This window comes from Desmodus rotundus, chromosome 12, assembly GCF_022682495.2.
Source record: "Desmodus rotundus isolate HL8 chromosome 12, HLdesRot8A.1, whole genome shotgun sequence".
Lineage (NCBI taxonomy): Eukaryota > Metazoa > Chordata > Mammalia > Chiroptera > Phyllostomidae > Desmodus > Desmodus rotundus.
Genome location: NC_071398.1, coordinates 70334716 through 70347986, shown reverse-complemented (window position 1 = coordinate 70347986; position 13271 = coordinate 70334716). Strand labels below are relative to the sequence as shown.

Here is a 13271-nt window from a genome sequence, read left to right as displayed (position 1 = left end):
AGCAATTGGAAGCATAAGAATTTGAAAGAACGAGATAAAAAATTTTAATAAAAAATTGTATTTACTTAGAAGCATTCAGAATGTCAGCAAAACAGCTGCAACCTTTTTTTTTTTTTTTGCAATTACAGAGTGGTATTCAGTTAACAGAACAACAATTATCTTGTATAAGCTGCATCAGAGACACTGAAGATGAAAAAACTACCATGCCCATATATAACTAGTTTGTGCTGTGCACCAATAAGAACCTGCTTTAAACTTCCATGCCAATTTACAACCCCCACACTGTACCAGGCAAGGTTAGTGGCTATTGAAAATACTACCAGGACAGGGCTATCTAAAGACACATTCAATAGTGTGTTAACTATACAAAAAAAAAAAAAAGACACTAAGACACTGTACAGTTTAAAAACAAATCTTACACAGCCTTACATTTCAATTTTTTTCTTTAAAAGGAGTGAGTTGTGTACAGGAGGGTTAAATGCTTTATAGACAAGAAAAAAAACTGCGCTAGAACCCACTTATTCATCATCATCATCTTCATCTTCATCTTCTTCATCTTCCTCCTCATCCTTTTCATTTCTTCATCTTCCTCCTCCTCCATCTTTATCTTGCTTTTTTCAGCCTTGATGACTCCCTTTTTTGCAGCATCAGGCTTTCCTTTAGCTTGGTATGCAACAATATCCTTTTTGTATTTTTCCTTCAGCTTAGCAACCTTCTTTACATAAGGCTGCTTGTCATCTGCAGCAGTAGTATTCCACATCTCTCCCAGCTTCTTTGCAACATCACCAATGGAGAGCATCCTGGCCTATCCATTGGTTAAGCCAGATGCTCTCCTTTGATTTTTGGGCCATATTCAGAACAAAACAAGAAAAATGCCGAAGGAGTCCTCTTGGGTGCATTGGGATTCTTGAACTTCTTTTTTGTTTCCCCTTTAAGAGGAATACAAGTTTTCATTTCTCTTTCATAATGCGCCTTGTCCACCTTTGCTATGTCTTCAAATTTACCTTTCTCTTTAGCAGACATGGTCTTCCACCTCTCTGAGCACCTCTTAGAAAACTCTGAGAAGATGACTGAAGCATGTGGGCTCTTCTTCTTGTGCTCTTCCTGGCAAGTTTGCACAAAGAGAGCATATGATGACATTTTGCCTCTCGACTTCTTAGGATCTCCTGTGCCCATGTTTAATTACTTTTCCTCAGTGAGCACAGAGTCGCCCCGTGCCTGTCCTGCTCACACCTGCCCAGGCACTGTCTCTGTGGAGCTCAATGTACTGCAATGGCTCAGAATGAGATAAAAATAACTCTGCAAATAATATAGTGATGTATCTAGAAAGCCCTAAAAAGTCCATGGAAATACTACAAACAGTAAGAGGAGTTAGAACAATAGCAGGTTATGAAGTCAATATAAAAACGAACAGCTTTCAGGCAAAGAAAAATAAGAGAGAAAATACAAAAAATGAAAAATCCCTTTATGATAGGAAAAAATGACAGGTATAAACACAATAATATATAGAAAACCTCTGTGGGGAAATCTGATGTGGATCCCGGCCCACGGGATCTGTTGTTGTGGCTGTAATATACAAATACACACAGACTACAGAAATCCTGTGTACTATAAAGGACACAAGGACAAAATCAAGGGGGAGGGTAGAGGTCGGGGAAAGAGGTGGGACTGGCTGGGGTGGGGTAGAGGGAAGGGGAGAAAATGCAGACAATTGTAACTGAATCAAAATAAATTAATTAAAATCAAAAAAATAAAAATAAAAATAAATAAAAAAATAAAAAGAAATCCTGTGGAGAAAAAGGGATGGCATGGCCACTCTCTAAGTGAGAGAGGGTGAGAGGGTTAGAGAGAGTCCAAGAGAGAGCCGACCCCTGCCTGGACAGGCTTTTATTGTTTTTCTGGGCACATTACATGGAGGATGATCCTCATTTACCATGCACAGGTTCACCACAGGTGATTACCTTTTAAGGACGACAAATGACAGAACACTGCTAATTACTTCAAAGAGAAGGATGTTACAGCTGGAGAGGGAAGCTGCTCAATACTCCATACTTGGGTGGTTTAGCACAGACTTTAGGAAGGTGAAGATACTCAGTGAACATTTACTGCCTTAATTCAGGGTGAGGGAGCTTTAGCAAGAGCAAGTCTCATAGCAGTCAAGGTACAGTGCAGGCCTGATTTCCCACTGGAGAACCTATCCATGGACGTGGGTCCTGCCCGCCAACCTCGCTCCCCACTGGCTTTTCTGAGTGGGGGCTGAGCCACATTTCCCATGCTTGGAACAGTTCCCCACAGAGATCCATAAACATATTCTTGAAAGACAGAAAAGTACACATGAACAAGTAGAAAGACATAACATAGAATAGGAAGACAATGTTATGAAGAGACCAGTCCTTTCTAATTTCTAATTTAATGCAGTTCCAATTCTAATGAAGAAATGCATATAAACCAACAAGAGGATGGCCCTTTCAGCCATCCAACTGGCAAAACTTGAAAACTAATGATAAATGTAGATCAGGATAGGGAAAATATTATTCTCTTAGGCTCTTTGTGGCAGTATAAATTGGGATGATCATTTAATAGTCAATTTGTATATTCAATTAAAAATAAAGGTTAATAGTCTATGTCCCAACAGTTTCACTGGTGTTATCCTCCCTAGAAACATATTTGCACATGTGCCATGGACTTCTATTTATGTGAACATTTAGTAAAAATCTTACAGGGATAGAGGATGCATAAATAAACTGTGGTACTAAATGTCATGTTTTTGGAAAATAGAAGAAAAGAGAGAAGGAGTGGGGAGAAGGGTGTGGCAGACAAGGCCAAGGCTGTGACATCTAATAAGCAAGCCCACCGTCCTCCTCCATCACAGCACTCTCAGATGATGGTGATTGACATGAGCCCACCAAATAGTCACTGGTTCTCATGAGGGTTCAGAAAATGATCCAGAAATTCATCATCAGTCATTGTCATTATGGTAACATCATCAACATCTTCATTATCACTAGCTCAAACAGCATCAAAGGCATCTTCAGAAAGAAACTATTTAGTGATGTTTTCCTAAAATTCATGCATTAACTGAACAAATATTTGTTTACCAAGCATGTAACATAAGACTGACCCTGGTTGTGGACATGGAGCTTTTAGTTGATCTGTGCCTGCCTTCATTTGTTATAAAGGTGACAACATGGAGAAATCAGTGCAACTGAAAGAATTTACTACTTCCATTTCCTGAGTAAGAGGCATATCATGCCACAAAAGGCCACTTGGAGAAGCACCAGGTTTTGGAGGCAGCAGCAGGAATCGGGGGGAAAAACATGGGCCACTGTCTTTACTGTGTTTTCCATGGGAAAGGAGAGACAGAATGGCTTTGTCTATTGGCTAGTTTGAATAACTTCAGTGGGCTTTTGGATATATCGGATGTCTCTAGTTGCCTGGGACCTGGCCTTGGGTTGATTTAGGGCAGGTAAAATACTGGCTTGATGCATGAGAGTTAGATAAGGAGGTGGAGTATGGACTTGGGATTGGTTAGTTTGTATGTGATGACAGGTGGGCTCACCAACAAGCTATTTTACAGTCTCCAGGAATTGCCTATCCCAGAAAGGGAAGTTTTTTCCTAGCCACCAGGGATCCCTAAAGATGTCACAACATTATAAAACACAGGTAATAAAAAAATGGGATTATTATGGTAGTTTATGGGGAAAGACAGACAATTAAGCAAGCAGTTATAGTACGAGCTATGATATGACTATGTATAGTTATGTTATAGGATATGTTATGTTATGTTATAGTATATGTATCGTTCTGTTCCGAGGAAACAAACAGGAACCTAAGTTACTCTAGGTTTCAGGAAAGATGTAAAAAAGAATTGGTTACTGAAGGTGTACACATTTCTGGATTTCTTCCCTAAGTAAGAACCATCTTGTTGAACCTCCCTCTTGTAGTCTGGGGCTCCCTCGGTTACTCTTGCAATGAAAATAGTTCCCATTCCATCTCTCATAGGCTTGATCCATTCTTTCAGGTCCATCTATTTTTATAATCAGTGTGTGTGAGCAGGTGAGTGTGCATGTGTCCCCCAATGTATGACATTCCAGTGTCAGATTGTCTTAGAAATTGTCTTGAAGTGCTAGTAATAGAGATCTGATGGCTTACTGAGGACAGGGATTTATTTATTTTTCTCCAAAATATAAAATCTGAAGGTAAGCATTCAGGGTCGGCAAAGTACCCTGTGATGTTATCAGTAACTCCAGCTCCTTCTCTTTTTGTCTCTCCATTCTTGGTACTGGCTGATGCATGAGACAACATGGCTGGCTGAGGTTCAACTATCACATCTCTCTTCTAAGGAGGAAGAAATAAGAAGGGAACAGAACAAGTCCTTGTTAAAAAGCCTTCCCAAAGCTTCCTCAGTGATTTCTACTTTGTCTCATTAGTTATCCCTATAGACAGAGGGATCTGTAATGTATAACTCTTTCGCTGAGCATGTTGCTAACCCAGAAATAAGGATTCTGTATGTTAGAGAAAAAAGTTATTAAGTTTGAAAGTAATAATTCCATTTGTGTATATGTGTATGAAATGCTTTTATATTACTACCCAACAGACATTTCTAATTCCCTAGTAAATATTCATTTTATTTCCATCACAATCCTTTGAAAAAGGTAGTGTAATCTCCATTTTGGTGGTGTAGAAACTGAGGAACAGAGAAGTTAAGTAACTAACTCAAGGCTACACAGCTGCTATATCGTAGAGAAGCAAACTCAAAGAGTCTTGCTCCAAAGTCCAGGCATTTAATCACTATTTTCTTGTGCCACTTTCTCTTCTAGAAAAGATGGTTGGATCCCCCAGAACTGCAGCCGACCAGCTCTGCTCCAGGACACTTGGAAGGGTGACTTCCAACATAAAAATCCATACACTTTTACCCACTGTGCCACCTCCATGGGCTCTAACAACAGCAAATGCCAGGGGCTCTGAGGTGAATCTGAGAGGCAGGGCAAGTTAGGGATCCAGGCTGGGATTCTCAGGAAGCAATTATAAAAGGCTGACAAACCCTGGCATTTCAGTGTGCTCTGTTGCTCCTGGAGGCAGACATCAGTGAGGGAAAACTGTGATAGTGGAGATGTCCAGGTTACTGCTTTCTTCACCCCCACCGCCACCCTAACCCCATGGCCAGTCAGCAGGACAGTGGGGAGGCCCTGATCAGCCCTTCAGGGGAAAGGAAACATCATTCAGAGAATCAGGCTGAAGGTGAGTAGCAGAGGGGGAGGAAGGACAGGAGCTGAAGGGGAGGGGACCCATCCTTTCTGAAAGTTCCAGGGGTCTAAATTTGACTTCCTTTAGCCTTTTCCTGTCTTACTGCAGTATTTTCATAGCCTGGGGCACTTCAACTCAAAGTTGAATTTCCTCATGTAGCCAGCAAGGATACGGTATTGTCAATTATCTAATGGTAGTTTTGAGTCTTAATCTAACACTCCACTCAGAGAAAGACTCTTTTCTCATGATATAATATTTTGTCCCTGCCCAACTATACATCTGTTTTGTGTCCTCAGATGAGCCCGTTCAGAACTTGTCACATTACTGTGCTAGGTGATCATAGACGCAGGATCACAGTGATCTGAGCAAACAGATCCTGACCCCAGCAGAAGGCAGCTGGAGATCCCAAGGCCTCAGGACAGCAGATGAAAGACTGTAGTAGAGACAGAACAAGTTGGATGTCAGGGAGGACCCAGTACCTACTCCACTTGTGTGACATTATAGCCACCTGTCCCTCTAGGGCCACCAGTCACATGAGAGCCCAGGCCTGGGTCTCATAAAAGGTGTTACTGGGACTGGCTGGCTCCTCACCCACTCTGGCTGTCCTGATACCTGTCCACTCATCTGCATTGGGTCTATAGCTGGGTGAGTGTTTAGGGAGCCCAGGGAAGGCTCTTAGCAGGGTGGAGGTAGAGCTGGTGAGCTGTCAGAGGAAAAATGGGTGGAAGAATCAGGCAACCCTGAAAAGGTGATAGTTAAAGAAATATGCAGAATAGATTGTTTTATTTGGATCTGAAATAAAACTCACTTTTTGATAGAGGAATGTAGAAGTGTGATATTTCTAGGTGACATTTGTTAAGAGTCTCCTCTGGGGCTGTTACCAGATGAGTGAGAACAGCTGTACTAGAGTCTATGTCAGCTTTGCCCTCGGGCTTGGCTTCCTAAAGCCTAGAGTCTTGGGTGCCCTTTTACACCTGGGTGCCAGCTTCATGGGATTCTGGAAAGACTGACACCACTTCCACTCTGGAAATGAAATACCATTTTTTTAAGCACATAGATCAATGTGAAGCTTATTAAACCTACAGGATGAATTCTTATATATTTCTAAGGTTAACTCATCACTTCCATGTGGACAGATGCACCAATGATGTGGGACTAATACTACTTTATGTTTAATGTACATAAAAGATTTTTATTCTCTCTGAACTCTGTTGAACTTCTGCTAAGATGTACTGACAGCAGAACCAGCAGCAGTGCCAGCCCCTTCCTAAATGCCCCCAAAATACCCTCCAAATTGCCCACCCCAGTGCCCAGTCCCATGTCCTCTTCCAGTCTCCTCCTGCTGTGGCCCCAGCTACTGGATGGTGGCTGCTGCCTGAGCCACCTCAGGCCCCATCTCTTCCACTGGCTCTGGCCCCAGAGCCCAGGCTGTACTATGAGCCCTTAGGGCAGGATGTCTGGCTGCTGCCATTGCTTTGGGAACTGCTGCTGAGCTGGGCCCTAAGGACCACTGAGGAGCAACAAAGGAAGAACCAAGTACCAAATAATCATGGGCCTGCCCCTGCCTGATGGTTTTTTACCATCCCCTGAAATTTCGTTCTATACCTCCTGGGCTCATCATGTTTTATGTAGACTCAGTATTGCTCTGGCTCTTATGAACCATATTCAAACATAAAGCTCAAATTTTATGGTTGAATTGTATTTTATTTCACTGTATTTAAGTTCCTTGTTAGAGCTGGGGTCCTTAAAATCTACTTACAAGAGAGCTTTAATTTAGTCAACCTCTTCCATTGCGGTGTGAGGCAAATGCAAAATCAGCCCCCTCTTTAATTCAGAGCTGCTCCAGTGAAAGTGTGGTAGAGACCCATCAGTCAAGGCAGGAGGGACAGGTGATGGATGGGTAGATTCAGACACAGAGGGGCAGAACGGAACCTCCATGAGTCTCCTAGAAATGACCTCCTAGATCATGACCATTCCTAATGAGGGTAACTATAGACTTACATTACACTTATTTAATCAACATTTTATTATTCTGTATTTGTTTCTAGAGTTTGTGTGTTTAGATTATAATAACACAAAAATTAACATCTTAAATTTTGGAATTTTTGTTTAAGTTTTAGAACATTATCTAAAATTCAATTTCCACATTTAAAACTGTTTATAAAACTGATGCAACAAAGATATGTGAGGGTAGTTTTAATGCATCTAATCCAGAATTGGATAGTAGCTCTTTAAAAGAATCAATGATAGATATGAAATTATATTTTATTGATTTCAATTGTTATTCTTTGTTTTTCCAAATATTTAGTGTTTCTTTGAATTCCCTACTTTGTAATTTTTTAAAAATAACTAGTACCTATTAATCTCTAAGACCTCGGTATTTTCTTATGGATTATGTGGATTTTGAAAATTATTAACTTGAGTAGTTTGGTCATTCATGTCCCTAACAAGTCCTACAAATTTTGTTTGGTGTTTTATTTATTATGTAAATTATACTTCCCTTTGAAGAGAATGGCATGATTTTTCATACTTCAACTCTTTTACAGTAGTATGTAATACTGCTCATTATGTAATTTCATTCTTATGGATCCTGAATAATTTCTAAATATTTCATGTTTAGTAATTCTTATGTAAAAAGCCATTTCTACTTGCAAATTCAACCCTGAACTTGCTTATATATATCCTATGATCACTTCAGAGAATTTTCTAATTCTAATCATTTTCAAATAAATTATTATATTTTTTATTTTCTAAGTCTATAATTATGCTATTTGCAAATTAAAGATATACCTGGAGTATTTAACTTGTTAAATGTTATACAAATTATTGAATAATCGTGTATGCAGGTTATCACATTCTTGAGTTTTCCTATTATTTTTTCCTTTTTATTAGTTATTTTGTTTATGATACTTATCAGTGCAGGCATTAATGAATGCCAAAGGTCTAAATAAAAGTATATTTAATATATAATTGAGAGCATGTTGAGCATTAATATTTTTGTGAATTGCAAAAACATGACTACTATCTGTTGATTTTCATAAAAAACAGAGCACTTCTTTATGCACCTGTGATGGTAATCCCTTGTAAGAACACAATTTGATAACCACTGAACTAATTCTTGTATACCCATAAGCACCCAGGACTGCCTTGCCTCTTCCATGAAGCCTTAACAGATTTCTTCACCTAACATGGATCTCTTCCTTTATGTCTAAAATGATCACTGGCTTTTATCTCTGATTGTATATACAATTAACTAGTAATCTTAAAAAAAAATACTGATGTGGGACTACCCAGAAAATCAGAATCAGTTGCTGTTGCGTGGTATCCTGGCAGCATTTTAAAAAGCTGCCTACTGAGCCCAAGCTGGTGTGGCTCAGTGGATTGAGTGCCGGCCTGAGAACCAAAGGGTCACTGGTTGTATTCCCAGTCAGGTCACATGCCTGGGTTGTGGGCCAGCTCCCCAGTACAGGGCGCTTGAGAAGCAACCACACATTGATGTTCCTCTTCCTCTCTTTCTCCTTCCCTTCCCTCTCTAAAAATAAATAAAATCTTAAAAAACAAATAAAAAGCTACCTACTGCCAAACATGGATTTGCCTTCAGTCATGCCCTGTCTGCTGGTTTCTCTTGTATTGAGGGTCTGCGTTACCATCTAACTTCTCAGGTGTCTCTGCTTCTCTCTCCAATTCAGTTTTGAACTTAGTGAGGACAGAAGCTAAAGTCTTTCTATTTTTCACAGGCCTGGGGCAATGTTGGTCACAGATTATAGGCCCAGATGTGGCTGAGATTGTTTGTTATGATAACTGTTCCTGTAGCCCATGATCTCATCCCTATTTCTGTGACACTCTCATCTGAGCTTTGAGTGACATGCCTGGGGCATTGCATTAGTGGAGAGAGATCCAGTGATAGGAGGACATTCCTAGAGAGGTGCTTGCCAGGAAACTTTTCCCAGCCCTCCCTCAATGCAGGCATTCTGAGTTGGTAACAGAAGTTGTCAGAAGGCAGTTAGTTCCTGGTCCTTCAAGGGAGGGAATGCAAGCTTGGAAATTAGTCATCTTCCTTGGCCTTGTTATCAAATTCATTATCAACACCAGCATCAACTTTGTCATTATCAGACATCTATTTCCTAAGATAGGTGTTTCTAGAAGTGCCTTGTGAGAAGACTAATAAAAAGATATAAAAAGATTTGGCTACCAGAATGAACTTTCTATAAGTAGGCACACCCAACACTAAATTTTCTCATCCTATGTGTCTATGGTCTGGGACAGAAGAAAATGTTTTTGGTTTTCTTGCTATTTATTTATTTATATTTTATTTTTTATTGTTTTATTTGTTAAATCAGTTTTTATTTTTCAATTTCAGTTGGTATACTATATTATATTAGTTTCAGCTGAACACTCCAGTGATTAGACATTATATAAATTAAGGGATCATCCCAATAGATCTCATACCCATCTGACACCATACATAGTTATTAGGATATTAGTGACTATATTTCCTATGCTGTATTTTACATTCCTGTGACTATTCTGTAACTACCTATTTGTACTTCAAGTCCCTCCACCTTTTTCACCCAGTCCCCCAACGCCCTTGCCACCTGGCAACCATCAAAATATTTTCTGTATCTATGAGTCTGTTTCTGTTCTGCTTGTTCATTTATTTTGATTTTTAGATTCAATTGTTGAAAGATATGTATTTATTGACATTTTATTATTCATATTTTTCTTTTATTCTTCTTAAAGAAGACCATTTAAAATTTCATGTAATACTGCTTTGGTTGTGCTGAAGACACCAACACACATCATAATTAAAAAGCAAAAGGTTAAAAACAAAGAAAGAATCTTTTTAAAAAAGATTTTGTTTATCCTTTTAGAGAGAAGGGAAGGGAGAGAGAAGGAGAGGGAGAGAAACATCAAAGTGGGCTTGCCTCTCACATGCCCCCTACTGGGGACTTGGCCCGAAACCCAGGCATATGCCCTGACTGGGAATCGAACCAGCAACCCTTTGGTTCTCAGTCCAGCACTTAATCCACTGACCCACACCAGCCAGGGCCAAAGAGAGAATCTTAAAAGCAGCAAGACAAAAGTGGTTAGTTACCTACAAGGGGATTCCCATAAAACTGGCAGCTGATTTTTTAACAGAAACTTTGCAGGCTAGGAGAGAGTGGCAAGAAATCTTTAAAGCGATGAATAGCAAGGACATACATACAAAATTCTTCTACCCAGAAAAGCTATCATTTAGAATTGAAGGACAGATAAAGTGCTTTCCAGACAAGAAAAAGCTAAAGGAGTTCATCACCACCAAACCAGAATTGCCTTTCTTTTTAAAAATAACACTGTTTTTAATTATGAGAAGAATTCCTTCTATACACTCATTTTCTTGTATGGTAAAAAAGCTTACTTTTTAAAATGATTACCACAGTGTATGTGTGCCCACGTGTGCATGTGCACACACAGGTATGCATACACAAGCGAAACTGAAGGGGGAAGAGGGAGGAAGAGAGAGATGGTGATGGTCCAGTGCTTTCCAGAATGGGTGGAAAGCAGTGGCTGGCCTCACCAGGGGCTAGTGTGACAGGGTCACAGCCTTCCTAGGATGCTGTTCTTCTGAGTGAAAAGAAAAGCCTTATTTCTTACCCTGCCCACCTGCTTTCAGTCTTTTGCTCTTTGCTCAGGACTAAATGAAACTATGATTATTGCACATGGTTGATAGTGGATAACAGGTAGAAATACTAGCAAAACTAACAAACAGTCCGTTAGTACTTGCTCACATGGTAGGCACAGGCTGTATTTCACATTAATATTTGCTTGGATGGTTCATTTACAAGATATTTATTGGTTATTTACTGTGTTCCAAGAGCAGATTTAAGATCTAAGGATATAGGTGTGAACAAAACAGATAATATCATCTTACTTATTGAACTTGTTCTAATAAAGGAAGACTGGTGACAAACAAATGATTAAGAAAAAAATGTGTTATCCACTCATTCAACAGAAGTGTTTTGAGTGTGCCAAGTGCTTGTATATGTCACTGTGGACAAATCAGTGAACACAAGAGATGAAGGTTCTTACCTGATAAAGTTTACATTCTGATGGGAGAAAATGGAAAACACACACGTGCATAAAATAGGTAATGTGTTACATCGTTATAAACTCTATGGAGAAAAAGAGAGCTTAGAAGAGGGACAGGGCACAGCAGTGGGTATGCATTATAATTTTAAACAAGGTTAGCACCAGGCCTCTCTGAGGTCATATTTGAACAAAGACTTGAAGGAGGTGAGCCAGGTTGCCACATGAGTACCTGGGAGAAGAACATTTTGGGCGGAGAAAAGAGCAAGAGCAAGTTCCTTGAAGCAGGAGTGTGCCTGGAGTGTCAAAGGAACTGTATGTAAGGAGGCCAGAGGGTCAGCGAGTATACTGAAGTACAGAGTGTGGGACATGAAGTCAGGGAAGTAAGGAGTAGGGCTGTGAGGTACAGTCTGTCTCTCCCTTTGAAAGCGGTAGTGAAGATTTTGGCTTTTATCATAAAAGGATAAGAAGTCATTAGAATGTTTTCAGCAGAAGAGTTACAGGATCTATTAATGTCTTCATGTTACAGATGAGGAAACTGAGTTTCAGAAAGTTCAGCAAATTATCTAAGATCACACAACTAGGAATTTGCAGAGCTGTGACAAGAACTGGGTACTCTGTGAAAGGAGGCATAAGTATGTAACATTGCAGTTGGCCGTGTGTTGAGGTCTTGGAGAGTTTGAGATAAAGAACCGAACATGCTATTTGCACTGGAAATGTGGACGGAATGGTTGGGAGGAAGGGATCCGAGAGGGGACGTGATCCATTGGATTCTATATGCAGGGATATATTAGGGGAACATGGATTTCCCTGTATTCTTTTTCAGTTCAACTCTGAAATGCAAAGATGAGGCAATTTCAGTTGAAAATTTCAGGAGGTAATTGAAAGATTAAATGCAATGAAACAGCTCTACAAAGTGGTAAGTAAAACTGAGGGACTAGTTACGTTGGGTGTATTATAACAGAATAAATGTGTCAGAAAATGGCCGGCAGGAGGTCAGGGAAACCAGCCATTCCAGGAGAAAGAGGAATATTTGGTCACCAATGTCTCCTGACTTCTGCAACCAAAAGGTCCCTGGTGCTGTCTTGCCCTGTGTCCCTGGCCCAGAACAGCCCACAGGACACTGAGCCAAGTATGGCTGTGGTTCTCATGTTTTGATGACTCACATGTGCACACCTGGGAGTCTCTTGTAATTCTTGAAAACACTCTCCACTCCACAGAGGATGCCCCTTAGAGGACTTCCATTAGCTCTTCTTGTGGTAGTCATGGTGAATTTGGGGGGAAGGGAAGGGAGATGAGGAGGTGGCCAAGTGAGGGCGCTCCCTAGCAAGGCTGTCTGGTGACCCGTGTTGTAATGGAACATGCCCTGGATGGGATTCAGACATTCCTGTCTGGAGTCTGCTCTGACTTGGTTGTGTGGCCTTGAGCAAGTTTCTTTCCTCTTTTGTGGGCCTGTTACAATGCAAGGGCTGAGCCCTGCACCTTAAAAGGTCCTTGCTGGCTGTCCATTCTGTGGCTATACAATATAATACCTCAATAATCTAGGAGAGATCCCTGATTGTCCCTGAAATAATGGTGCAGGGATTCTGGGGCAAGCCTCAGAGCTGAACCCAGAACACAGACACATAGACATGGGATGGGCTCTAAGGGAGGGGCCTCTGCACTATCTTCTAGTCTTACACAGAAGTGAGATTTCTTGCTGGGTACAATGTTCCTGTGTCTTTGCTCTTCTAGGTGTGTGGCTTCTCACTTCCTTCCACTTCTTTTTCACACACACACACACACAAAGGACCCAGATTTTGCTCTCAGAGTGTCTCCAGTCGCTGGTCAAAGGAAGCTCCCAGGATGAGAGGAAACCCAGGCCCTGCCCTCAGGGAGAAATATGTCAACTTGGGCACCTACCACTCTGCTCTCCTGATTGGGGCTGCTGGCACCATTGAGTGGCATCTTGGTGGGGT

The 13271-nt window shown here is 40.6% G+C and overlaps 1 pseudogene; it reads right to left on the bottom strand.

Annotated features, from left to right (window-relative positions):
• Nucleotides 1-518: 518 nt before the first annotated feature.
• On the bottom strand, nt 519-1176 carry LOC112315360 (high mobility group protein B1-like; annotated as a pseudogene).
• Nucleotides 1177-13271: the final 12095 nt, after the last annotated feature.